This window comes from Anser brachyrhynchus (genome assembly GCF_964034855.1).
Source record: "Anser brachyrhynchus genome assembly, chromosome: 3".
Lineage (NCBI taxonomy): Eukaryota > Metazoa > Chordata > Aves > Anseriformes > Anatidae > Anser > Anser brachyrhynchus.
In genome coordinates this window covers 74857191-74884935 of record NC_137696.1, presented here as the reverse complement: position 1 = coordinate 74884935, position 27745 = coordinate 74857191, and the positions used below count along the sequence as shown (strand labels likewise).

At 39.6% G+C, this 27745-nt stretch overlaps 1 long non-coding RNA gene across 2 annotated transcripts; it reads left to right on the top strand.

The window, feature by feature from the left end:
• Positions 1 to 10030: 10030 nt before the first annotated feature.
• LOC308192388 lies at positions 10031 to 27066 on the top strand. 2 transcript variants are annotated; one of them, XR_013948769.1, is made up of 3 exons: positions 10031 to 24069; positions 25684 to 25802; positions 26373 to 27066. It is a non-coding gene; the product is annotated as an uncharacterized lncRNA (long non-coding RNA). The 2 variants fall into 2 exon arrangements; XR_013948768.1 differs by lacking the exon at positions 25684 to 25802.
• Positions 27067 to 27745: the final 679 nt, after the last annotated feature.

Sequence of the window (27745 nt, the reverse complement as noted above, 5' to 3'; positions counted from 1 at the left end):
CCCACTCCGCTGCTGCCGGGGGAGGAGGTGGAGAGGAGAAGGCGGAGAGGGGGCGGAAGAGCGAGCGGCGGCGCTCGCCTGCTTCCCACCGCCTTTGTCACTGTTTTTCACGCGTAATTAAGGGAAGAAGCAGCGCGGAGACCTCGCCAGCGGGCTCAGGGAGGAAGAGCTTTCCCCGTTCTCCCCCCGCGCAATGGTACGGCCCGCCGGCGGGAGGGAGCGGGCTGCGGGGCTTGCTCCCGCCCCTCAGCGGAGCCCCCTCGGCGCATGCGCGGAGCCGCCCCGGGCAGCCCCTGTGCCGCATGGCCGCCGCGGCCTGAGGGGAGATCCCGCTCCCCCCGCCCGCACACCGGCGGCCCCGTCCCCTCCTCAGCGCCGGGGCCAGGCGCGGCGCCTCCCCTCCTGAGGGAGGGGAAAGGCCAAGGCCCCGCCCGTCAGCCCTCCTGCCGGGGTCGGGCACAGCCTTGGCCCGGCCCTGAGGGGAGCGGGGGGCGCTGCCGCTGCCTGTAGCCCCTTGGGGCAGTCACCCGGCGGCGTGAGGGTGGTGGGAGCGTGCTCCAGCACCGGGGTTGCGTACGGGGTTCTTGTGTTAGCTACAGAAAGTGGCGAGGGGGTACCGAAGCACGGCCATTTTACTCCCTCTCCTTCACCTGAATGCCTGCTAGGCCCCTAGGAACTGGGGCAACAGGTAGCTGCGGAGAGCTAACGGGCAGATACGCTGCTGAGAGCACCCCGGCAGTGCGAGCACTGAATCGACGCTGTTATAGCCCCGTATCCCCCTTCTAGAAAAAGCTCAAAGCATATTTTACAGCACGCATGGTAATTCTTCCAAAATTAAAACATGCTACACAAGATCAAAGTGGCTGTGGTTTTATATGTAGGGCTTGACATCTGAAGCAAGTTTCAGTTTCAGATGTAACAGCAGTTTTCTCTACTTCAGCTACAAACGGGAGGAAGAAATACGAAAAGTTACAATAATCACATTTATACTTACAGAGTAACTACAGCTTTAGTGTATTTAAGCTGACTCAAGGGTTTACAGCTGTTAGAACTTGGTCTGATACATCCACATCTGGGGATTTGCATCAGTCAGGAAAAATATTATTTCTTCAGCTGACATAAAAACCCAATATTTAGGGACTTGCACTGATTGTAAGTGTTACAAATGTTCCTTGGTTTATTTGAGTCTAGGAATACTTAGTAACCCTGATTCTCACCATGGATACTTTTATAACAGATTATATAAATGCCTACATCATGGTCACCCATCAAAACCAGTGCATGCTCAAACAGAGGTTAGATCCGTATTCTAAAAATCAGGTTACTTTCAGTCCTAGAGATATCCAACAAAATCTTAGGCCTTCAGAGCTGATAAAGAATTCATTTAATATGTCTATATTGTTATACAGGACCAACTGTAAAATACTTCCATTAAATACATGTATATATACAGCACATTGAAGATAAACCTAGGACATACTGAAATGCATTATAGATTTTTTGCCCCCCTTCACATTGTAACAAAAGAAGACTCTTGTGTAGCCAGGTGGTGTAGCATATGTAAGAAGCATTAACCATATTCCACTTGGCATTTTCTCTTAAAAATAAGATACAAAATTGATTCCTACAGCTTGTCATACAGCTGATACGTGCTTCTTGATGTACCATGTTATTAGCATACACTTGCGACCATTGAAATTCAATACATTTGTGAAGTTAACTCAGCATTTTGTAGTTGCCTGATAAACATTTGCATCCAAACAGTGTAATAGCACAAATCAGCTGGCTCCACAAGGAATACTTTGACAATAAATCGCTATTTGCATGGTGAAAGTAAAAGTTGTTCTTAGAGACTTCATGTAAAGAAAAAAGTTCTCAGTTTCATTAAATAGATAATTAGTTTTGGATGAATGCTTGACTTCATATAGAAATAGGTTATTTTGGTTTAAATTTAATAGAAGTGACATCTAAATCAAGAAGCTACTTTGCTTTCAGGGTAAAAGTGACTATACGTGTTTTTTCTAATCTGAATTTATGTAAGATAGTTTTCATTTAGAGAAGCTTCTGGGATAGCAACTCACATCTGAATCAATCAAGTGTAGACAAGCATACAAAGTTACCTTTTAGCCCAAGAGATGATCATTCATTAAATTTGTAGTAATACAGTAGTATAGTAAGGACACTACGGGTCAGAAAAGGTTAATTATCCATTTTCAATGGCATGTATACAACGATGATTTCCTCATCTACTGTCACTTCCAGAAATGCAAGTTCATAGATAAATTCAAACGTACTTGTTAAGGAAGCAGCATGGTGACGATGCCACATAAGAGCTAATGACATGGAGGAAACTCTCCACACATGAATGTCATCTGTTAGAGTCTTAGGCTTTGAGACAGAAGATAGTATATAACAAAGTACAGGGAAGTATAGGAAAAGGTGACTATTCCATCTTAATATGCAGCTACCTACAGACCTGAATTTACAATATAATTTTATTTTTATTTATTTATTTTTTAATACTCGGCTGTAATTTCTTATTGCTGTACTGGACAACTTATAACTTTATTTCACCCTTCTTTTGTGTCATTGTACTAGGATTAGCTTGTTCTTTCACACAATATTTGTGTTGTACCTCAGTGTTTATTTAGTAAGTGGTATAAAAAAAAAAAAAGGGGATTAATTAGGAGCTTTTAAACAGAAAAATAACTTTCAGCTTTAGCATCTGTAGCCAGCTTTGCAATAGAGAGTGTTACTGTTTCTTACATGTCTCTCCTAAAGCACATCCCCTATGAAAGCTCAGTGAATACTTATGCAAACATTGAAGAAGAAATCCACTGTACGTAAGAGTTTAAACCTTTATTTCTTATCAAAAAGTGGTCAAGGTGGTGTTCTCAAATCCAGAGGATCCCCAAAGTAAAAGCAAAGGAGACTAAAGATTAATTTTTTTTTTTTTAAACATAGGGCTTAAGTGAAGGATCTATAGCATGTACTGTTTTTCCTCTTAGCATTTGCCTTGGAGAAGTAACATTATTCATACTACAGAAATCACAACCAGATCACCTTCCATCTCTCTCCTTGCATACTCCAGAAACAGAAAGATGTAGCTACAAAATTTGCCATCACCAAGCTCATTACTTACCTAAACTGTGCAAGCCCATGCATACTCATATGCATACAGCTACCTCAATTTACTTCAGCAGAATTCAGTAACTAATCAAATTAACAACAACAAAACACAGCCCTTCAAACTACTGTATTCCCAACCACACCCTCTGAAAAATATCAAACTAATTTAACCCAGAGATACAACATAAAATCTTTTCATTACTTTGCCTCCTCATAAACTATTTACTTCTTATATCATTATACTACAACACCCATATCCTCATTTAACCCCAGCCATGCTCATATTCATCCTCCACCCTACCCCTTTTTATCTGTGAAAAGTAAGTATTTTCAGGTGCTTCTTTATACCAGCATTCACAGTCAAAAACTTGTAATCACACATACATTAATGTCAGGAAGTCAAAGGTAAAAGAATATGACTGACCTGTCCCATTATTCAGCAGTAGTAACAATCCCTTGGCAGCACAAAGGACAGTTAACATGTAAAAATAGTTTTCCCAAGTCATCCATAGATCTTGGGGGAGTTCTAGAAAGCATAAAACTATAAAAATAGGGCTTTGGGGCTGCTTTCCTGAAAAGTAAACACAAGTTTTGTCATGCAGGTAGCTGGCTAATGAAATCATTTTATGCAGAAAATCAACGTTATTAAAGAACAAATAAATAAAGAGAATTAAATAGAAAACTAACTGTGAGGTTCAGGTCTTCTCTCTTGGTTATTTGTGCAATAAGCACCATCAATATTACCATCTACTAATTGCTTTTGAATTTCAAGAGGATAGACTGCTGATTTTTCCTTAATTGTTGCTCTCTGAGTGGCATTATATTAACTCTATACAATAGTAGTACTGTAGGTCTGGGAACTTGCACTGCTCCTGAATTCTCATGACAATAGCAAAAAAATGGCAGTGATTTCAGTTTAGGTGGGAGTATAACCTGTTTATTCCCTTACATACCTATCATTTCTCTGCCTAGTGTCTTCATCTCTGTGATGTGTGTAAACATAATACATCAGCAGTATATTCTGCCTGGGGCAGTTGTACCCGCCCATTGAATCTCTTCTATAATTGCCTGAAACTGGTTCCCTGTTCAGTTCTGTTGCTGGCAAAGTGCTAGCCAAGAAAAGTCTGTGTTCAGTGTACAGCACGTAAACACAGATGCAGTGTTTATGCAAAACGGCGTGATATAATGTAATAGTTCTAATGACTGTCTTTCACTTAAAAATGGCAATGTAATGATTTAAAAGCACATTGCCAATATTCAAATATTGTCTTTTTAAAATTTACTTTTTTGTTTGTTTGTTTGTTTTGTTTTAGTAGAAGGTCTGCGTCAAGCACAGTGCTCATGACATGTATCTGCTTTAATTTGCTTTATACTATCTATAAGTTAAATACCGAAGTTGGGTGGAACATAAACTTGTGTAAAGTAACAGATGTCTACTTAAATTGTAATTGATGTTTTCATAGATCTCTATGCTTACTGATTGCTAGGGTTAAATGTTTCTGTTCTTAGCAGCAGTCTGACTTGCATAAATTGGTATGGACAAACACAGGTTAAGTTTTTCTTTTCAGTAAGTAGAGGGAAACTGGTTCCCCAGTAGTGGGAAGCAGTCTGCTGGTATGAAGTCCCCACATAGGGAGCATATCAGGACACGAGAGCAGGTGCAGAGTACCACTGTTCTCCAGCAACTCTTAAAGAGTGCATCCTGAACTGCTGCAACCTATAAATCACTTCCTTATTTCTTCTCTGTTTCAGGGACTGAACAGGTCACAGCTGATAAAACATTTTCATCCCTGCATGAGTCACTTTCCCTCCTGCTTCCTCAATATCCCCCTTGATATCCTCAATATCCTACCCCTTGATATCTCAAACAAACAAAAAATAGGTAGCCACTGGCCATCTAAGCAAACACCCTGCCAGTGTTATTTTTTTGGTACGTCTGACCTACCATGCAAAGTGTTATTAAATAAGGTTGTATCTGTACAAGAATAAATTAGCAATTTAACTTAAAATCAATTTTTGGACCAACTTAAATAGTAGTGAGGCACTTTGTGAACACTATTTCAATTCAACAGTGACAGGTTGGCTTCAATTTAAACTGATTCTAATCTTCAGAAACCAATCTGATATAAAGCAGAGTCCATATAGTCATTTGTATCAATTAGAAAACAATTTAAGATAAACGGGCAAATTTCTCATTTAACCGAAGTCTATCAGTTTGAATTTCCCATCTGATTGAGTCTTGGCATTGAATAAATTGCCAGTGAATAAGAAGAGACAAAATAAATGGAATTCTGGAGCCTGTGGACAGCTCAGTGCTAGGACGACAAGACTACTAGCCACTCAGTTAGCCATACCAGAGCAAGGTTAAAAACCAGTAGCAGCGACCTGAAAATGGATGTGTCTGAGGAGACATGCAGTTGTCAGCATGCAAATGAGATCCTTGGCTTTTTTTTTTTTTTTGGCTTTACTTCCACTGTGCCAGAATTATCAGCAAGCTGTGGATCAGCAACCTCATTAGTGCAAAGTCACGAATGTTCCTTTTCTCCTCATCTGTTCTTAGTGTGAATATATCACAGGTGCGATGTGCCACAGCATTTCTTTGCAGCACAGCAAACCCGAGTGTCAAAGAACAGAAGCAAAGGTGAACAAAAACATTTTTGCAAAATGTGTCCTGAAGACAGATTTTATTGTTACTTCTCATAAATCCAATTGAAAATGTCATTTAGATTTTTTTTTTTTTTAAGCAACTGATTTTATTCTGGAAGCCCACTGGAAAAAAAATAGTTCTCCCAAATACCAAAATGCCCATTCTACCCCACTAACCCAGCTTAATATCACATTTTAGAAACCATATTATTTTCACATTTCAGAATCTGTGATTTATTGGTAGCTGGCTGTAATAATGTATCATATTGTACCCAGATGAAAATATATTGTATTGTATATACAGTGCATATACTGTCAGTTTATTAGCAGCACTCTCAAGATGTACACTTTAGAAAAGGAAACAAGTTCTCTACCCCTTTCTGCCATCATTTTGCTTGGAGCCAATGATGCTGACATACTGGCTATACACTCACTTCTCTGCCAAGATTCCTGTTTCCTCACCTCACCCCACTTGATAAGCAGATTTCTTCAAGAATATCACATTCATGCAGGTGGTGGCTGGGAGATCAAAGCATTTGAGGGGCAGGCTGAAGCATGTTTCTTGGCAATGAAATGGTTGAGGAGCAAATGGAGGAAATTAAAACAGAGTTTGCAGGTTCTGCAGAAAAAAAAAAAAAAGAAAAGAAAAAAAAAGTGGAACTCCCTATTACATTTTTATTCCCCATTAAATTGCCCATGGTATTTTATTTGCTTTTTAATACTTTTTAGCCCCAAATATATTTGATTTAGGTGTTAAATAGCAGACATCTGAGGGCTGGCATGGACACAGCTGGCTTACTGGCCCTGACACTACTTTCCTCTTTCCAGATTTGGCTCCGTACCCCAACACCAGCAGGCAGACTGACCAAGAAGAGAGTCTCATTCATGTACCATCCTAATCTTCTCTGTCCCTTCCTTGGTTTCTGTCCAGGTTAATTGGTACCTTGACGTATCATCAGAATGCCATTCTGGGCAAAGTCAGACAGGCAGGGGTGTGGGAAGTGCTGCAGTGCTTCGCCAGTGTGAAGACTGTGGGGACCTCTCTCCAAAGGGAAGAGCACTAAGGTAAATTGAGTCAGATCTGCTGAGTGCTCATATGGTATTACAGTAATACATAGTGTCCATTAGCCTGAAAGCTAAGAAAAAGAGAAATTTGAAAAGTAATGGCATAAGACGGCATAATAGCAGTGTTGCCCTCTAAAATGACCAGAAAGAATGACAAGAAAGCAGTCTGCTTTAGCAAGATCATAAGCAAGAAAAAGGCAGTGATTAGCTGTGTTATATACACCCTGACTCGAAATCTAGCATGCTTCTTTCATATTTCCAACCCCAAATAGAGTGTCTCTTTTCCCAGCATTATGAATTCCAAAGTCTTCTGGTAGTCCCTCACTTTTGTATTTTCAGTTTTCCATGATACTTCCTGCCTGAAGAGATGAGATGAGAAAGAAGCAAGTCAGAAATGTTCATTGCTCTGATGAGAGACACAGAAGGAGAAAACTGGTTTGGGGACTGAAAATGAATTTAAAATGTAAGCTTTAGTGAGCTTATATCAAGCATGTTTTTTCTCCTATTCATCAAACGTGATTTACTTCAGCCTAAATGTCTATGCAAAGGGCTGCTTTAGCATCTAAGGTAATTATACCAGGGGAAGAGGATCTGGACAAGTAGCATTCCAAGCGAGTCCCAGACTACCTACTTTCATTTCAGTTAACTTAAATAGCCAAACCTATTTTGAGAAACTAAGTACTTATTTCCACTACTGTTTTTATGTTAAAAGTTTTAACAATTCTAAAGATATCTTCAGTCTCACAGGAGGCATGGGTTTTGAAAGGAAAATATAGCAGATAGCAAAGGCTCTAGTTCTGACATGAAAGCAAATAACAGAACTAAGTCTCATATCTTTCTCAACTCAGACATTTAATATTCTGTCATGGACAGTATGAAAACTTAAGGTTGCACATACATAACCTGATGACCTAATTCTCCTCTGCTTTACTTTTTACGGAGTCCTAAATTAAGACATAATTTAATGCTGTCCATATAGTGTCCCCTGACTCAGATTTTCAGCTGGTAACAATTAAACATCCTGAGGTGTCAATGTGCAGCCTTCACAATGTTGTGAGCCTTATTTTTGAATGATAGGATAAACATATAAAGCTGCATCAGCCTACCATCTATTCCAGGGGTGGGAAAGAAGTACCTACAGATTTGTTTAGCAAAGAGATGTGGAAAAAAATGTTTTCAAAATTGTAACTTAAATAAAAGAGGTGATAATGAATTTACTGGTTAAGAGAATCCATCCAATGTGACTGCTGCCTTTTGGACAACAGGCGGATTTTCTTCATTGTCTAATGTAGTTAAACGTCAAGTAGTCAAGTAGTTTCCAATGACATTTGTCAAGAGAAGAAAAAGAAACCAAGTCACATTTCTTGGTGCTTCTTTAGAAGCAAAATAATGACTTCCTCTGCATCTCGAGACAAGCTTTGACTCATCTGAAGCGGTTGGTCTAAGCTTTGAAGTGACTTTATCAGAGGGATATATTCCACATCAAGTGGATATAAACAACTGAAATTTTATCAGTGGAAAGAGTTTTTGTTGTTTGTTTTTAATTATCATGCTGGTTTTAGCCATGGCTAAGTCTGTTTCAGTGCTCATTGTGTGTTCTGGAGTACAGGAAGATCTTGCTGTACTTCTGTCCTTGATGACTCTTGAAGCAGTGCAGAGAACTAGCTGAGCCATTTTCTGGAAAAAAAAAAATAAAAATGCAGTCATCAGTTGGATGCTACTAACCAAGTTCAATAGTTCAGTCCATCCTCCAAGCCCGATGTTCCTAGCTAAGCTTGCAAATGAAAAAGCAGAGAGAAGGAAACCACTTGCAGAGATTATTATAGTTTCTTGGAGTTGGAAGATAGGATGAAACCCCAATAGGTTTGCTGAAGATAATCCACTCTAGTAACCTTCTTCTTTCTACTTAGGGAAATCTGGAAAATTTTATTTTGTGTTAGAATTTGTCCAAGGAGTTGTGTGAACTACGTCATTCATTTATCAAATCCTTACCTTACTGCTCTAATGAGTAAAAAGTAGTGGTTGTGAAATAGGCTCTACAAATCATGTTTACTTTGTGTTTAATAAGATAGCATCATAAGCAGATAAAATGCTGACACATTTGGACTACTTTGCTAGATTGCTCCTAGTGTGTGTCCAAATTAGAGGCCTTGTTATGGCCTACAGGCCATAAAACCTTGTTTGTGTCCATGCTCTAGCCACAAGGAAGTACACAAACCAATTCATTTACGACTAGGTAGTCAGGGTATCCTGAGAGAATGTGCAGGTTATTCCAGGATAGGAACTCTATCAGTGTGTCTGGCATGAATTCTCTCAGTTGTTCTTATACCACGCACACACTGTGACCCCTTTATTCAGCACCACTCCCTTCTGCAGCTCCTCAGCACCTTCTCCAATCTCAGTGCATCAATGTCCTCTAGCAAGCACACTGATACAATATATGTAGTAGCACATGGTTTTGGGAAAGATGAGAATGGGACAAGAGGCTTCAAAAACCTAAAAGGAGAAAGCAGCGTGCTCACATCTGAACTGCTTAAGCTCACTTCAGGGACCATGTCACCCTGCCAAGTGCCAGTCATAATCTCATGTCAATTGTTCAGGCATAATAAGAGTATAATCAAGTCTTTGCTGACAAAACCTTATTCACCATATTTGACATTTATGGAAATACATATTGTGTGATGGCCAGCAAGGGTTGATTTCCAGATGGCCTGGATTTACTGCTAAGTGAAGAAGCCAGACTGACAAGTGGGTGTGAGGAGATGGAGGAAGACAGCCGATGACAGGAGGCACACTGTTGCCTGATGACTCGCACAGAGAAGAGCTTGGAGGATCAGATTCTTTGAGGAAAAGTATCTCACTACTTGCTTCCTGTTGCCATACTTAAGGTTTCTGTGGTTGAAGCTGTGGCTAGGGATATGTTAAATGATTTTCTCTGCTAACCAGCTCAAAGTTTATCACTGAGTCTTTCCTTGTCTTTCCCTGCTCCCACACTCACTCAGATGCTGCACAAACTGCCTCCTGCTGCGGATCTCCTGAAAAACTTCCTATGAAGTAGGAAAGCCCCCTTAATCTGAGCAGTTGTTTTTGTCTTTAATTTCATTACAGCCTTTTTCTCCTTCCATGAGCACTGCCTCAACATTTGTGTAGATGTGGGACATGTGCACATCAATGTACTCAGGAATGAACCAACTCAGCTCTATCTTGGCAAAGCTAGTGTCTTGCACAAGTTCTCTAGAAAGAGGTTTTTGTTGGAGCATCTTAGTTTGAGCAGCAGGCGAAAACTTCCAGCACACGTGGCTTAATACAAAGTGAGCTTTTTTTTTTTTTCCCCCAAGTACAATGCTTCATGCTTGCAGTGGAGCCAAGTGTGAAGGTGCAGTGACTGCATTACAGTGCCTTGTGAGATGTGTAGTGGTGGATTCAGGCTCTTTCTGGAGAGGGAAACTACACTTTCAGAAAATTTCTAGGGGTTTCTGGAAACACTCTGAGGATTAGGTGACCATCAAGGTTCCCTTGCAAATAACAAAGAGGAACCACTCTGTGATGTTCTGAAATAGTTTTCCAAAAGTTAGATAATAAGTCTTGAAGCATTAGTAAGGGAGCTTTTACAGAGCTATATTCATCATTAGATTAACCACCACAATTCTCCAAGACTGCAGTCTAATATATCTTCTTGATTTACATAATGTCCTTGGAGTAGGAAGGAAAAGCTCTGAAAGAAGCTATTGCAAAAGAGTCTCTAAAGTACACTTCTGGCAGTAGTCTTGCTGTTCACAGATGTGCAGAGCAGAAATGAAGGACTGCTGTTTGTGTCTTCTACAAATCCTGATGTTGGAAAGTTTTTTGGATTACTATTTATTCTGAGAAAGAGAGAAAGAAGAAAGAAAAAAAGAGGGGAAGTAGACAATATCCTAAATTAAAAAAAAAAAAAGTAAAAATAAAATAAAAACCAACCAAAACAAGAAACCAACAAAATAAACACAAAAAACCTGAGGATTTTTCCCCCCTTAACAATAGCTGCTAAATATTTGCCTCCACAGCTCTACTGGAAAACAGGTTGAAGAATTTGTCTGAAGACATTTCTCATGTCTACCATGAGAAGTAGCTGTGTTAATAATTGGTAGAAGTTGTTATTTATAACATAAAGAAGAAAATAGTAATGAATAGTTTCTTATTCAGTGGCCAGATCAGAAAAAAAAAAAAAAGAGAGAGAAAAAAAACAAATTTTCCCCTGACTGCCTTGTCAGATGATCAGATGATCAGGCAGGTGAATGATGCATGCATGGTCTTGAGAATATATGCACCAAATGAATGCTGGGGCTCCTGAGCTCAGTCTTGCTGTCTGGGCTTTGTGTGTCCTTGGCTGAACTTCAGCTTGCAAAAGTGTGATAGCATTGGTAGTATTTTAAGGCTCTTTTGTGGCTAGGGCTTGGGGAAATTTGATGGTGTACTGCAGTCACTCCTTTTCTGTCTTTGATAAGCAGTGATAGAAGAGTGTTGACATTTAAAGTATTATCAATGGGTAGCTAAGTTGATTCTCACAGAGAAAGATGCGGGAAATCGTTCCTCAGAACATTTTTAGTTAAGGTTCTAAAAGTGCAAGCAGATGCCACTACATCTGTTACATCCTCTTCCTGTGTTTGAACGCATCTCCCCGACCATATTAGCTGGAGATTTCATTCTGAGCGAAACAGCAACAAACGCAGATACTTCCCCTCAGCTCCCAAGACTTTAGGATCTGGAGAACAAAGAAATAGCATTTAAGAGGTGCCAATATATCTTACAGCTTCCTAGCTAAATCCATACTGTACATGTATCAACTCTTAATATTAATGCATGTGATGCAGGAAAGATAAAATGTATTTTGATACACTTTGGGTAAATGGCTAAAAATATATGTGCCAACAACATTGTGGCTGAGAGGCCTAAAAATCTAAGGAAATAGATAGCTAGTCTACATGAGAAATGTAAGGGATAAAATGCCTAAGGAAACAGATATCTGTTCTACATGAGAAATGTAAGAGATAAAATGCTTTACACGGTATGTATGAGCAATTTCACAAAGAGAATAGCAAAGGAAAAAAATAGTAAATGACTAAGTATGAAACAGCATTTGTTCATAATATTGTTTGCAATTACTGAATAGTTATAGGTCATTCATAACAACAAAAAAAATGTTATGTGTGCTTTGATATTTAATTTCTAGAAGCAACTTGACCGTTTTATATGTGTGTGTGTGTGTAGCATGTTAAATTACTTTTCCTGGCATAGAAATATTTCTACATTTCTATTAGTAGCATTGTTCTTCTCATAATCACGATTAGAACATACAGAATCAGGGTTTAAGATCTGTGAATCTTAATTTAAAGTAGTATTTAAGTACTGTCACTGATGTTGATTTATCAAGGCAATGATTTTCAATAGCTACACAAGTTCTCTTTTTTTTTTTTTCCCCTTTGTAACATTGATACTATAGTAAATCCCAGTGGAATAAATTCTGTGTTGCAGCCAATGGAATTAAACCAGCACAGTGTTCACAGATGGTTATTTAAGTGCCAAATATCAGGGAATCTGTTATAAAAGTCCCCAGGAAGCTCTGTTAGGAGTCAGAAGGATAGGCACATGATAAAGGAGAGCCTGGGGAAGGAACACTTATTTCATAGTGACACATTGAGCAATAGCTCCCTGGTTAATTCAGTTAAAGCAAGGTATGCACACCAAAATAACAAGCAATTAGATCTAAAAAAGGGAGATTGGACCGCAGAGCCAAGAACAGCCAGAGCGTAGGGCTCCTCCTTACACTTGCTCTGTCACGTTCAGGAAATCCTGAGTTCATTTCTGCAGTGCTGCAACAAAGGACTTGAACAATGTAGCTTTTCTCTCCTCCAGACTCTTCCTGCATCTGTAATTTAGGTAGGCTTCTGGTGGCTGGGGAAGATGTGGGAGAGAATGTCTGAGGAAGAGGAAGGAAGCCTCTGCTTCCTGAAGGTGCAGTTTCACAGACAGCTTGAGCTGGCATAGCAGGTCACTGCTACCAAGCCCCACAGCTGCCACCACCTCCTCGCAGCCCCAAGATGTGCTGATTGTCTTGAGCTGTCACTGAACTCCACAAGCTGGTTCAAATTGCTTAGCAGAAATGCCAGCTTGCAAAGGCAGTGGGTAATTCTGTGCTGGACCTGTGAATCGAGTCCACTCGTGGGAAAATCCTGTGTGCACCAGCACTGACACACAAGATGGGTGTCACACCACATGTCTGAGAATGGGGAGAGGAGCAGGGTCAGGTACTTGATGATCTTTGTCAGTCCCTTCCAACTCAGGATACTCTAGGTAGTGCGAGAAGAGGCTGATGGAAGAAAACGGGACAGAGAAGGAGAGAAGAGGAAGGGAGAGGAGAAAAGTCCATGAGGAACAAGCAGCTGTTGCGTGCTGACTGCTAAGCAGGTCACTGTGGGTGAGAAGACCATCAGGATCATGGGGAATGGGACTTTACTTCCTTCCCTTATTGGGGCCTCTAGTATCACAAGAGCTCCCTCACCCTCACTAACGTCAGGACTAGTCACACAACAGTATAAGTGTTTTGCATGGTAAAAGTTTTATGTCTTGGGATTTGAGCCAGACACTCTTTCCAGTGATTTTTGGTGGCTTTAGAGATTTCTCTGCCTGTCCACATACAATGAATTACAGCTTCCCAGTGAGGAGATTAGCACCTCATGACACATCTCAGCACCAACTATGACTGACTGCTGCAAATTCTGTTTTCAATTTCTCTTCTTCTAGGACCTGGAGAAAATCACAAAGCTCAGCTCTGACAGAAAGCATTGATGGACAAACAATCAGGGACAAGAACCGCTTAAATTTCCATTACTACAAAAAAAAAAAAAAAACAACAAAAACAACAACAAAAAACAACCAACCAACAAACGAACAAACAAAAATCTGTGCTGGGTCACCAAGCATGGAAAGTTTTTTGTGTTTCTTGTTGTCCTGGTTTGGGTTGGGATAGAGTTAATTTTCTTCCCAGTAGGCTGTATGGTGCTGTGTTTTATGTTTAGGAGAAAAATAGTGCTGATACACAGGGATGTTTCAGTTGCTACAGAGCAGTGCTCGTACAGAGCCAAGGCCTCTCCTGCTCCTGGTGCTGCCCCAGCGAGGAGGCTGGGGGTGCCCCAGGAGCTGGGAGGGGACACGGCCAGGACAGCTGGCCCAGGCTGCCCAAAGGGATGTCCCACACCGTGTGGCACTGTGCTCAGCGACAGCAGCTGGGGGAAAGGAGGAGGTAGGGGGGATGTTGGGGTGATGGCGTTTGTCTTCCCGAGGAGCCGTGCCATGGGGTGAGCCCTGCTCTCCTGGAGGTGGCTGAACCCCTGCCTGCCGATGGGAAGCAGCGAATGGATTCCTTGTTCTGCTGCGCTTGTGTGTGGCTTTTGCTTTGTCTAGAGAAATGTCTTGGTTTCAACCCATTGGTTCTGGCACTTTTACGTTTCCAGTTCTCTCCCCTGTCCTTCCTGGGGGGTGTGAGCGAGTGGCTGTGTGGTGCTGAGCTGCCTGTTGGGGCTAACTCACAGTAGTTGTGGAGGATCAATATCTGCAATGTCTGTGTCTTCAGCAATAAGCCAAACACCTCCAGGAGGTGTGCCCAAACACTGCAGCTGAAGCGTCTGTGCTGTACAACTCCCAGTGGCTGCTGATTTTGTCTCAGACTGATCATCAATCTTCCAAACATAGGCCTTGGGTATGGGGCAGAGTTTAGTATGGTTATGGACCATTTCCAGTAGGCAGTTTGGATGAAGCCAGGCTGTTTTGAAGGGTAAGGTAATTTTATGTTATGGAAGTGGTCTGTACTCTTCCAGTAGGCTTTAATGCCACAGAGCTGTCCTGGGCTTAACTTACGAGCAGAGACACAGGTAAAGAATTGATTGCATTTTGGGCTTCCTGTGTTAATACAGGGTGTTTTGTTTAATACAGACAGAACCAAGCCTAAATAAAGGTTCTGCAGGTGTAAAGACTCTCCTTGCTGGTTTTGTTTCAGAAGAGTCACTTCGTGAGTATATTATTTCACTGCCTCATGCATTATAAGGGACATTTTTTAATGACTAGACAACGCAATTTAACAAAATTTTTCACGTCGTAGAAAAAAAAAATGCCATTAAAAAAAAAACCACCAAACATTCAAAACAGAAAATGCTAAATGCTCTCTTCCTTTCCAGTTCATTAGGAGGAGCAAACATTATTTCATTATTTTTTATTCTCTTTGTTGTCCTTAATGTCAATTCCATCTTTAAAGCCAGTGTGTTCCATAAGACTTCTCTGATAATTTTTCCCCCACACCAAACAACTAATTCTTTAAACTGTACATCTTTTTAACTGACTGGCTAAACTTTCTTCCAAAAGCTTCCTATATTTTCTTCTCCCTTTCTTTTGGAATTCAGAGAAGGCAATTTGGAGTGATCTCAGTCTGTTATGGATTTTGAAAAGATTCCAGAGGCAAAGACAAGACTAAAACTGGCAGAATTGATCATTTTAAAGTTTTAGCTTTTAGTTTAGAAAATTTTGACAATAATGTGGAAAGAGTGTTGGAAAATGTCAGTCCAGCCAGGAAACTCTCTATAATGTGTGTAATGTATAAATATAATATATAATGTGTGTAATGTATAATATAATATATAATGTGTATAATGTATAAATAACACATGAATAGACACTGGCAAAGGAATCCTGGGGAAGATGATGCCTTCAAAACGTTGTCACATTATTAAACCCCAATTTCTGTTCCCACTTACACAGAACTATGTTTGCAGCAATTTCTCTGACCTAATGTCAAGAATGGACTCTTTATTCCCATACACAATTTTTTACAAAAGGCTCGTCTCAGTGAAGTTATTTCAGTGAGAAATAGAGACAGCTCAGGCATTTAGTAAGGGGATACTAGGAGCTGAGAGGTCGCTGTGACTGTGTTTCACCTGAGCAGTGGGTGCATGACACAGACTGCTAGCACGCCTCCCCTCATTGCAGTCAGCAGCGTGATCCTGGATACTGGACATCTTTGTGCCTGAGTTTCTTCCCCATGAAAACTGTAGGGAGGGGAGAAAGAGGGCTGAGATATTTTGACACCCCCATTTGGTTTTTAGATATGGTTGGAATGGATCCTGACAATGTATATGCCACAATACATTTAATAAAGTCAGGAAAATATAAATACAATGGCTAGCATAATCTCACATGAAATGTCATTGGATCTCATGAGAACTGAGTTTCGTTAAAGGCAAGCCTTGAGCCATCAGGATAAATTACTGAACATGTGTAACTGGTCAATTCCATAGCAGAAATATGTCACTGGTTTGTAATAAGCCTAATTTGATCATATATGAATTCTTTCACTTTGTAAAATATGTTTGTAAAGGGCTCAAACTGAGCTGGTGTTTTTTTTTGTAGCACTAAGAAAAGCAGCATATTTTTTTCTTTTTACTATACACTTTCCTTTATTCTCTGAACATAAAACAAGTATTTGATTTACAATGGCTGAGCCAGCAATGCTAGCCTAACATTTTTCCCCATATAGGATAACCCTGCATTTATATTACTAGAATAACAAAACCTCAGCATAAAGTGCAGACAGCAAAAAATCATAAAGGCAGCACTTCCTGGCTTTAGGGGAGGGCAGTATGTGCTATTTTCTTGCCTTTTTTTCCTCATTGTTCGCAAGCTCTGAGTTTGTCACCTGTCATCTTTCATGGGGCACGAGCTTGGCAGAGTCCAAATGCCACACACTGCTATTTTTGCCAGCAGGAGAACTGCTGGGTCTCTGAATGGCTGTCTAGAAAAATTGCTTTTTATGATCTTTTGGTTCAGTTGGCTCTGCAGTGGAGGCCTGCTACAATTGTTTGAACAGTTTGCAATGAAGAGGGCATAAGGAATAAATGTTCGCTGCCTCCCTAGGGATTGTTAGGAATGCATCTGCCAAAGTTAAATGTCTCAGAGTTTAATTCAAAGAGTGAAATGATCTGTTTGACAGTATGCACCTTATCCTCAGAATTTAAAATACATAGTCCCTTAGGTTGTTCAGGTTATGCATTTATTTTTGCTTCCTGTTTGGTCTTGACTCTCTGAGGATTGTTCACCATCCAAATGAACTTCTGAGGAAGGTATAACATAATATGTACTTCTTTCTGCCTGACGCATGGTTTGGAGAGCTTATGCATAGATTTGCCCTCTGGCACCATTGGGATTCTGCTTGAGATGGCTCAGTGCATCTATGCAGGACTAAGCGAGCCTGTTGTACCATTTCTGGTCACTTCAGCCTTCATATACGGCCATTTGGTTAGCTCAAGCAGCACCAATATTTTCCTGCTTGGTTTATGGTTGACATTCTAATATTGCAATGAGACAAATTCTTAACTCATCCTTAGCTGGTAAAGCCCCTTTGATTTTGGTAAAATAATAGCAAAGTAACAAACTCTCCAATAACTTACCTTCTATCTTGAATTTCATTTTCTCAGTCCATTAATTTTTCAGTCTAGTAGATATGAAAGAACTAGGCACATTTTTAGTGCTAGACATAAAACTAAAATTTCAAGGTTTTTTTTAATTTATTTTTTATTTTATTTATTTATTTATTTTTACTGAATGATTTTTTAGTGAATATTTCAGTTTAAATCGTTACAATTTCATCTCTTTGCAACTTCTTGCTGCAACAGGCACAACTAATAAGGACGTCAGATGTTAGACTTAGAAAAAATAATATTCTGTATCCCAAATAAAATACTGTTACCAGTGGCAACCTTATTGGCTGCTCTAGCAGACAGGCCAGGTGCTGGAGGAGCATGAAGAGCAAACCACTCTCTCAACGTGGAAAATGACTCCTCTTTGTTAGGACAATGTGGGAAGGATTCTTAAGTTATACATGCATTGTGTAAAATTGCAGAGCCATAGCCTGTAACATAGGTTATTCTACAGTAAATTACTTTTAGAGCAAGTCAGAAACAATCAGAACAAAGCAGTCTATAGCTGCTTTCACCATGCCTCCAATGGGAACTAAATTCACTAAAATGGATTGTAAGAAATAGCAGGGGGCTCAGTTCCTTTTCACTTGTGTCTGAATAGCAGCTGGCTTCACCCTTCAGCTAGGTTCAGGCTATATTAACCTGTTGAGGGCAACAGTCATCTTCCCTTCAGGCTACAGGGAAAAACTTTAAATCACTTTTGTTAAGAAGTAGTGAGAACTGCAGAGCCATTCCCTGTCAAAGCAGTGCTTTGGGAGCTAAAGGATGGAGTGAGAAATGGGCTAACAAATGATAAGAGGGAGGCATTGTCTAGTGGAGCCCTTTTTGTCCTCAAAATGCCTTTAGCCTGAGTTCAGGAGAAGAAGGAAATGAAGGATATCCTGAGCGCAGTCCTCTTGGTTTACCTGGATGCTAGCACAGCACACAAAACACACTGAATGGAAATGTATTTGTCCATCCCATGTGTGCTGGCTTGACTAATCCTCATGCACAACAGAGCCATGCACAGGAGTGGGCTGCAGCACTACGATGTAGGTCTATGTGTCCAGAGGGACCCTATGAACTGACCAGTAGTCAGGAGGCTTTAAGTGTCAGGTGCTGGGCATCACCTGAAGCTGAGGGGAAGCCAAGCTACTGCTCTAGGACTGAGTGAGGTGCCAGCACTGCAGCTACAGTGGGTGAAAGCAGGAACATCATGCCGATGAGCCCCGAGGAGTCACCATCTCACCATGGAGGCATGGTGAAAGCAGCTATAGACTGCTTTGTTCTGATTGTTTCTGACTTGCTCTAAAAGTAATTTACTGTAGAATAACCTGCAAGTTAGGCTGCAAAGGCAGTGAAAAAATGATCTTTGTCACTAAAAAGAATGGCAAGTTTATCTTCGCCAACATTTTGCATTACTGTTGCACTTTAAACCTCCTACAATTGTCTATATTTATTGCTTGTATTTCATCTCTTCTCTGCTGTGCCTCAGAAACACCTGCCTGAGAGGTCATCATTTACTCAAGAATATAATAAAATATTTTACTGTGTTTTATTTTGAAATTATACTGAAGAAATGGTGCCTTGATCTAGAGGAAATGGAAGACCATAAACCATTAATTGTTTAGTGCAGTAGTTGATGCAGGAAAATATTTCTCTCTGAAGATTCCAGAATGAATGAGGGATCATTTTCTGGTTTTATAATAGAATGACATCAATCAATGGAAAAACAAAACCAAAAACAATTCATTGAAAAGCAATTACTTAGCAGGTCTCTGACTAAAAGGCAAAAACTTACAGAGTGAGTAAGAAAAGGTAATGGGAAATTTCCTCCTCTTAAAAGCTTATCTGCATGAAAACATTACAGGCAAGATAAAGCAGATGGAGCTGGCATACAAAGGATGCTGAGCTAGACTCACCTGTCATGGACATTGCCACCCTGATCTGGGAAAACAGACCAGCAGTACTGAATCACACACTGAGCAGGGCGAAAGGCTTTTTAATGTATTATGTATTTACTACAACCATAGGTTGTTCAGGAGGAATTACACAAAAGAAGGACAAAGTTTTTGCTAAAGTTACATATTCCTGTACCTGCAGACATTGATCCATCTGTAAACCTGGTTTTGAATAAATTATTTAGCAATAATCAGTCACACGCAAATGAGAATAAATCGTTGGTTACATATTTAATTGTACTGTCATAGTCCATCTTGGATTATAAATAATCAAAGGGCTCAGGTACAGTAACATTTCCGTCTCAACGGAAACATAGACCACTCCACTGCATTTAATATTCACAAAGGAGCAAAATCCTCTCTCTTTTGAGGAAAATTCACTCACAATGTAAAAAAAGATTAATGGCAGCTCTCACCACAAGACCACGCTAGAGGGCAATCTCTGAAGCTAGGACATTGTTTTAAAACAAATAAAATGGCTTTTACTCAGTGGATAGAAAATATTAGACAAAGGTTGACAAAGTAGAGTGAGGGAAGAGAAGCAAGAGAATTTCCAGTTAGGAAAATATCGATCACAGTGAGCATGGTTAAATCCATGAATATGTTGTTCAGGGAGGCTTCATAATCTCTGTCCTTGGAGATTTACAAAGCTCAGAGACAAGGACCTGAGCAACCTGATCTAGCATTGAAGTTAACCCTGCAATGAATGAGCTGGTCATTGCACTAGGTGATCTCCAGAGATCCCTACCAAGCTGAATTAATTTGTGATTGTACATACTTTTGGAATTTGTTTCTAAAGGGGCTTGAGGGATGCAGATCATATCAGCAGAATCAAGAGAGGATTGGATAAATTAATTGATAACATGTCCATAGACGGATGGTGAAGAAAGAGTCAGGGGTGTGCCTTCTAACATTGATACTGAACAGGCGAATAATGGATAAAATAATGTTCATGCTATCTCCCTAAGTATTGACATAGACAAAGGGAAAATACTTGGCAAATGAATAGCCGGTCTGATCCCATAGGACAACTCTTTTTATCACTAATTCTTCTTATTTAACCTATTTTTTTTGGTGGCAAAACTACTGCTACTGTAACTCTAACACTTTTCCTGGATCCTCCACTGTAGTTCTGCTGCTCATATGACCTGTCTCAACTCCTTTGATCTCATTGTTTTCTAAGTCTCTTCTGGTTTTCTCAAAGTGCCTTAAAAGCCTGTAAAGTCTGACTACATGGAATACTCAGTGAAATTCCTCATAGAAAATTGAGATCCGATGGATTAATCTGTGCTGTCTTCAGTCTCATGATATTCAAGCTTCATTTATTCATTTATTTTTTTAAAACAGCATCTACTTGCATTGAATAACTACAAGTTACTGCCCCCTGTAGTGACTTGGAAATATTATAGTATTGGTTGTGACCGTGAGGATGATTTTGGACTCATCTGACATCACACCAATCTGTCTGGGATATGTCACTATCGACCTCTGCCTGGGTATCGGTGTACTCAGATATGGAGATGCTAGAAAGCTGTGCATATGCTGTTTCAATACAGAAATGGAAGAGGACCTATGAAACAAAGAGCTACAATATGAACCTGTCACATGTAACATTGCAGGTAGTGTTCAGTGCAGATGTGAGTAAGAAGGTGTAGGCTCTAGTGGACTAGAACTTACTGGCAGACATCAGAGCTCTATATTTTAGGGTTAAGCCTGTTTCCATCTTACTAAAAGAACAGTTTGGAGTCTTAGTAAAGAAGCAGTTTGGGCTCTACCTCTACTCCAGCCCATAAACAGAATCAAATTCAGTGTACATTTAAAACTGAGCCAAAGGTTTATCATGCATTAATGAAATGAGCTAAAATAGGATAAAAGTCTTAGGTATCAAAGAAATACCTATACCTCAGTATACATTTATTATGAAAAGCCTGTAAAGAAATGTTTATATTTAAACTTGCGTATGAGTCAAGCCGACAGCTATTTAGCAGGCCCTGAAGTGCTCTCCCTAAGGGGTGTTCTTTCTTGAGCTGGGATCTGACTCCCGCACTCTCTAAAAGGGTTCATCTATACCCAGGTTTCTCCTGCCCTGCAGTAGATATTGCAGTTTTCTGAGCTATGAATGCCTCCCGGAACTTCTGCTAGGCTAGCATGAAATCACAGCCTCTCTAGAGCAGCCCCATCTGTCTGTAACATAATGATTCACACATTATTCCTCAGTAAAGGGTAGGGGAAGTCATCACTCTGGGAATTTACAATCCCCTTTGGTCATCCACTATGCCAGAACCATAACAACAGCTTTGATTATTGTGCTCTAGTTTAAATGGATTATCCTTTTTATTGCTGGCTGCAGTTGCAGTTCTCAGAAGTAAACCAAAAATTATTCATTATATTAAAAAATTGTCCAATCTTCATTAATGTTGCTCTCTTTAGTGTTATTTATTGAATGATTAAATTACCATTAGCAGATGGTAACTGAAGTATATAAAATGCAAATGCCTACAATATCAAGCAAGCATATTTTACTGACAAAATTTAATACAAGTGCACATCATGATTGCTCATTTTTGTGCACAGAATGGAGAATAACGGGGATGCGGGGATGTCTCACTTAGATTAATTAATCTATTTATTCAACAAATCAAGTTGATGCCAGTAGTTTAGTTAACAATATGGAAACATAGGTGATATTGGAGCATATGTTCTGAGTTAAAATTAACTTTGTTGCTCTATAATGGAACTTTTTCCCCATGTTTCTTTATTTTAATGGTACACCATCAGAAGCTTAAGGCATATTAAAGAACAAGGCTGTAAATTGTTTCTCAGTTTTATTCTGCAGCCTAGATAATCTCAGTTTATAGAGAAGACTCAAAACATTGAGATATGGACTATAAATACTTGAATAATAAAGAAAATGTTCCTTTTCATGTCACCAGGGTCTTCCACATTCCCCATGCATGTTTGAACATGTACCCCAAACTCCAATTGACTGCAGTGGGAATTAGACAAGTCATATACACTCAGAGCGCTAGCCTTTGCAGATTACAATATAAAGGTAATGGGAATGATATGGAATATCTCCATTGTCTCATTTCCTGATTCAGCAGGATTAGTTCTTCGTTTATGCATCTAATTCAGCAGGATATATCTGAAGAGTCCTGAAAACATTAGGGTAACCACACAGTAGGGACCCCCCGTGCACACATTCTTTCTTAATTTACCTGGGGCTCAGGAAAGATCCTTCAGATTACAGAGACAAATGAAAGTGCTCATCTCAGTGGGTATAGTAGTTGCAAAAACAACTACACTTTCTGCATTCTTCCTTTCTTCTCTAACCAGCCTGTGATGTTATAGCCTTTGCAAACCACAAAGCCAGTTTACTAGTGCACAGGGCACAGAATTATTCCTTCTTGCATGAGTAGAAATTTGTGATGCAGAATGGATGTTAAAGGTTTGCAGTTGTTTAGTTACATATTGTTTGTGACAAATCAAACGGACGCAGTCAGTAATGAGGAGAATGATTATATATGAATACAATGATAACATAACTGAACTGTTTGCAAAGGCTGTATATTGCATATCCATTGGAATAAAGATATAGGTGATGAAGGAGAAGTTTCAGTTAGCTAACATGGAGATAGTAAGAAAAATCAGAGTAAATATTGTCTAGAACATATCTATATAGTGTTGCTGTATGTAAGCTATTTCTACTGTTTTAAGGACAGATATAGATTGCTTTACTTGAGGGAACTCATTTACATTAAACAAACAAAGAAGCAAACAAACATCCTACTGCAATTGCACAGCTTGCAAAGCATGTAGAATGGCTTCATGTGGCTCTGCATGGAAACATGCCTGGCTGCTGAACATTCCCTCCAGCTATACTTGCGTAAGTTGAAGCATTAAGGCTTCTCAGGTCTTATCCCAGAGGCTGTAGCATTGAGGAAAGCAGAGCAACTCTCTGATTCTTTCTCAGAAAAGTGTGGGTGGGCAGAAAAAGACTGTCAGCACAGGAAAAGTATAGCTTCTGCTGTCTCCTCAAAGGCCAATATATTTGCCACTTGAATTTCAGCCAGGAGCCTGAGGGGTTTGTCCATACTGCCACAAGGAAGAAGAACTGCTGAAGGACTGAGCAAGAGGTTTTTGTGCTCGGTAGAGCCAGAAAAGGGGTAATGTTAGAGCTGGAAAATAAACTGAGAACTTGATTTCAGGGGAAAGTCATATTAACCATTATTTCTTTGGAAGGGTTGAAAAATATAAGTATTTAATTTAAATTCTAAAGAGTTTGTTGTAGCAAGATAGAACAATAGCTTTGTTTGGACCAAATGAACAATAATTAACTAAATTTGACATAATTAACTCAATTAGATCCCTTCTGCCCGTTTAAATGCAGCTTATTTCACTTTTGAACAGTGGCTACTCAAACTTTTTTGAACTGAGCAAAAGCAATTTCTCTGTCTCAGCAGAGATCTACAGCTGCATCATATTTCCAGGTAGGTCCTGGGAAACCCTCTGGTTATGCTGGCTGTGCCCTCCCAGCTGTTTCAGTTGAATAAATAAGCATAATTTGCGAAGATTAACTATTAGATCTCTGGCAATCTGGGTCCTCAATGACTGAACATTCACTCTGTCTGCTGAGAAGATTTAAGGGGCAATATCCCACAGCAGAGGTTTAGTATTTAGCAGCCAGGGCAGAGGTGCAGATGGTTACCTTTCTCAGTAGCATGGCTGTATGCCCAACGCCTGCTGTAGGCTACAGCAAAACTGTGAAGGTCTGAAAAATACACAGCGTAAGTATTGTGCAATAAAAATATTGGGGAGCTGAAGAGTTTAAGGGGTTTGCTGGAGTCAAGATGTATGGTGAAGTGATGTTGCTGGGACTGAGAGAGTGTGGTATTTTTCTCCCTATCTACTGTACAGCATTAAAAGGAAAATAAGTGATAAATACTGTGCCAAGGTCATTTTCATGACTTCATCCAGTTTCTGGAAGAAGTAAAATTAAGCACATTCTGGAATAGCTGATCATGCCATGCTGAGATGTACCACAGAATGCTGAGAGTAGGACTTGGATAACCTGAAATATTGTATTTCCTAAGATGTCAATGGATGCAGTCAAGCAGATAAATCTCTAATACCACCAAAGCTATTGCAGAGGATATCTTGTTCAAATCCTAAGAGGCATGGACATCTTCTCCCATGTAACTTATTTATATAGGTGTGTGGCTGGTCACTGTGTGTGACCTATGATGAGTCAAAGTGAGGGCATGCTTGGAATGCTAGAGGCACTGAAAAGGGAACAAAGTCCCATTCCTGATGATGCTGACAATCTTCTCTTCTCCCTCATGTTGGTGTCATTTAGGTTTAGCTGAATTGTGAGCCTTTTTATACTACATATGGCCTTTTGTACTAATGTGGCCTTTTGTACTAGAGCAAAGTATCAGCCATTTTATAGTACAAAAATTTTAGTTTGAGTAAAATCATATGTAAGTCCCCAAAGTCACTCAGATCAATGTTCTAATCTTTTCTGGCCTAGGTTTCTTTATTTAAGAACAGCCTCACTTCTACATGAAATTGCTTAGCAAACTGAATATCAGCCATAAGCGAATGAATGCCCTAAAGAAAATCTCTAAGATTTTGTAGGTTAGGATATCCAGATTGCTTTAGTTAAAATGAGAAATCTGCCTCTTATTGCAAAACTAGTTTCCCATTGTATTCCTTGAGGGGGAGCTCCAGCTAATGAAAAGAAGTGAGGGTGAAATACACTGAAGAAAAAAAAATGACAAAGTAAAGGAATATTTTCTAAAGATGCTAATAAGCCAATTGATGGAACAAATCTCTCACTCATATGTAACAAGCTTAATTTTCTAGCTGATACACTGCTTTTCCAGCTGTCCTCTCTCAATTAGTACACTGTAAAGTTCTGTAACAAGGATTTCAATGTCATCTTCAGGGGAGCACAATGGTGCAATCAGCTTCTGTTCTCTCAGCTCTTGATATTTGCGTACACTGACTTTCTAAGACTTTTCCAACTTGGAATGAATATATTACTTTTCTGTGTTTTCCCAGAAACCCCTGGCAATAAAAGTTTCAGTGAATTTAAATTAAAAAAATATATATATTTTATGACACAGAAAGAGAAATCTGTTAAATCTTTCTTATTTTAAAGAATATTATTCTTCTCAGCCCTCAAGAAAAAAGATGCAAAAGTGCTACGGATTCTGCATGGAGTACTAACCCATTTCCTTTTGAATATAGTACTACATTTTAAGCTGAAGGTTCAGAGGTTCTCACAGTAAGGTAGAATCTTACAACTTCTTGTCTTACTGAGACATTTTCCTTTCGTTTCTCACTTTTTTTTTTTCTACTTGAAGGTTATTTTTAATGCTATTATAATTGCATTCCAGGTGTTAACTATTGCTGAATTCTCTACATCCAAGATAAAAAACAAACAGACTAAACAACTACAACAATAACAACAAAAAACTTATTGCCTTAGCCATCTGGAAACAGATTATCAGCGCAGGTGTGCCTGAGCATTAGTTTTACCTTTTATAAACATAAAAGGTAGAGGAATGGGTTCCATAAATATTAATTTGCTAAAAATTGAGACTTTATCTATTCCCATCCTTATTATGATCTTTTTTTGCACCCCCCCCCAAAAAAAAAAAGTGTTTGGATAGGAAAGCCATGAAACAACATGCCATTGATTTACTTTCATATCTTGTGCAATAATACATAAGTAGCAAGTACTTTAATAATTTTATGGCCTTTTCAGTCACAAGGTTGCTGTAATACTGCTTTGGACAGCCTTTGGGCAGTGAAGAGCTTGTGTAAAGCTGGAAAGAAAGGAACCTTTATTTCTTTAAGACATATCTATTCCTATTTGAATAAATGCAACAAGATTAATTTCCCTTATGACAAGCTGAATATGCTGTATTATTCTTTTACCCATTTTCACTTGCTTTCCATATACAAACACAGGGGAGTTGTGCAGTCATAAGGGAATCATTAGTCTACAGATGCACTTTACTCTTCATTTAAACTTTATTTATTTAGTTATTTATTTATTTTAACATAAACTCCTCATTTGCAGAATATATAGTCAAACACAAGTCCTTGTTCACGATGATGAGGAAGGCTTTATCAAGAAGGTTGAGGAAAGTTGCCAAGCTGAAACAGACCAGACTTACAGGACTACCTAGGATCATGAATCTTGCCTCTCAGGCAAATATTCTGAAAATAAGGAGCAGAAGAAAAGCAAAATGCTTATTTGCCTATGCACAAATTAAAAGCTCATCACCTGCTCCATGACAGCCTTCCACAAGCATCACGTGCAGCTGCAACAGCAGTTCCAGCTCCTGCTGGGTTCATGAAGTTCATCACAGTGCAAGATGTCCCCTACTACAACAAGAATTTCCCCTCTGGGCAAGGCTGCAGCTCATTGCCTCCTGCCCGCCAGAGCTCAGTGGGACTAGAACAGCTCATCGTCACCTGATTGCTGCTGTGGTGACAATGGTTGATGTTGAGGTCCTGCAAGTGTTTTGGATGCAGCTGTTTGTTTTCAGAATGTAGTCATGGTGATAGTCAATGCCATCAGTTGTACCCATGCAGCCAAGGAACAGCATATACTCCAGCTGTTGTTGATATTACCAGGAGTAGAGGGACAGCACAGTGCTAACTGAAGTGAAAACCCTGAAGACAGATTCGTGTAGATTGTATAGCCCCTGACTGATCTGTAGCTGTCTGGGTTTGTTGTATTCCATTGAGTAATAAACAGCATTATGCTTGTGGGTTTTGTTTGTGTCTCACTGAACTGTTGAATCTCAGGAGCTGGAACAAAGTTGCTTGCACAGGTCTCTGAACATGTCTGGCATCGAACACAGGTAGTCTTACTGCTGCTTATCCCAGTTTTCCAGCACAGGATGACTCCTCAAAGGGATTCTTGTACTCCTGTCTCTGAAGTAGCTCCTGCCATTAACTTTGCCATCCATTTTGTGTTGAACTACTCTAAATTGCAAAGAGGTTTTGGGTATTCCTTTTGAGCATGGCCAACACATTCCTGTGACTGTAGTGGGAGAGGGTTGAGACCTCTCAACTTCATGTGTTAGGGAATGTAAAGAGGTAAAGTTCCAGTTAACAAAGGCTAAGGGATAATCTATTTGGCTTAGACCTGAGAAAAAAGGCCAACAGAGATTGTCCTTAATTGTGAATGTTACATACATCTTAACTTAAGCATATTCTAGCTTTTCCATATGCTTCATACCCTGGTATTATAGTTTGCATATATACCAATAAATAAGAGGTTTGGAGAGTGTTTGTGGCTACAAGTCACTGCCTTGACATGGGGAATGCGAGCAATATGGACCATGTTGAGATAGTGGTCTAGAACAAGATTTGATGCAGTTTAGATTACTGATAGAAATGTAGGCACGGTGCTCAATAGGTTGTTTTCCTTCTAACAAATTC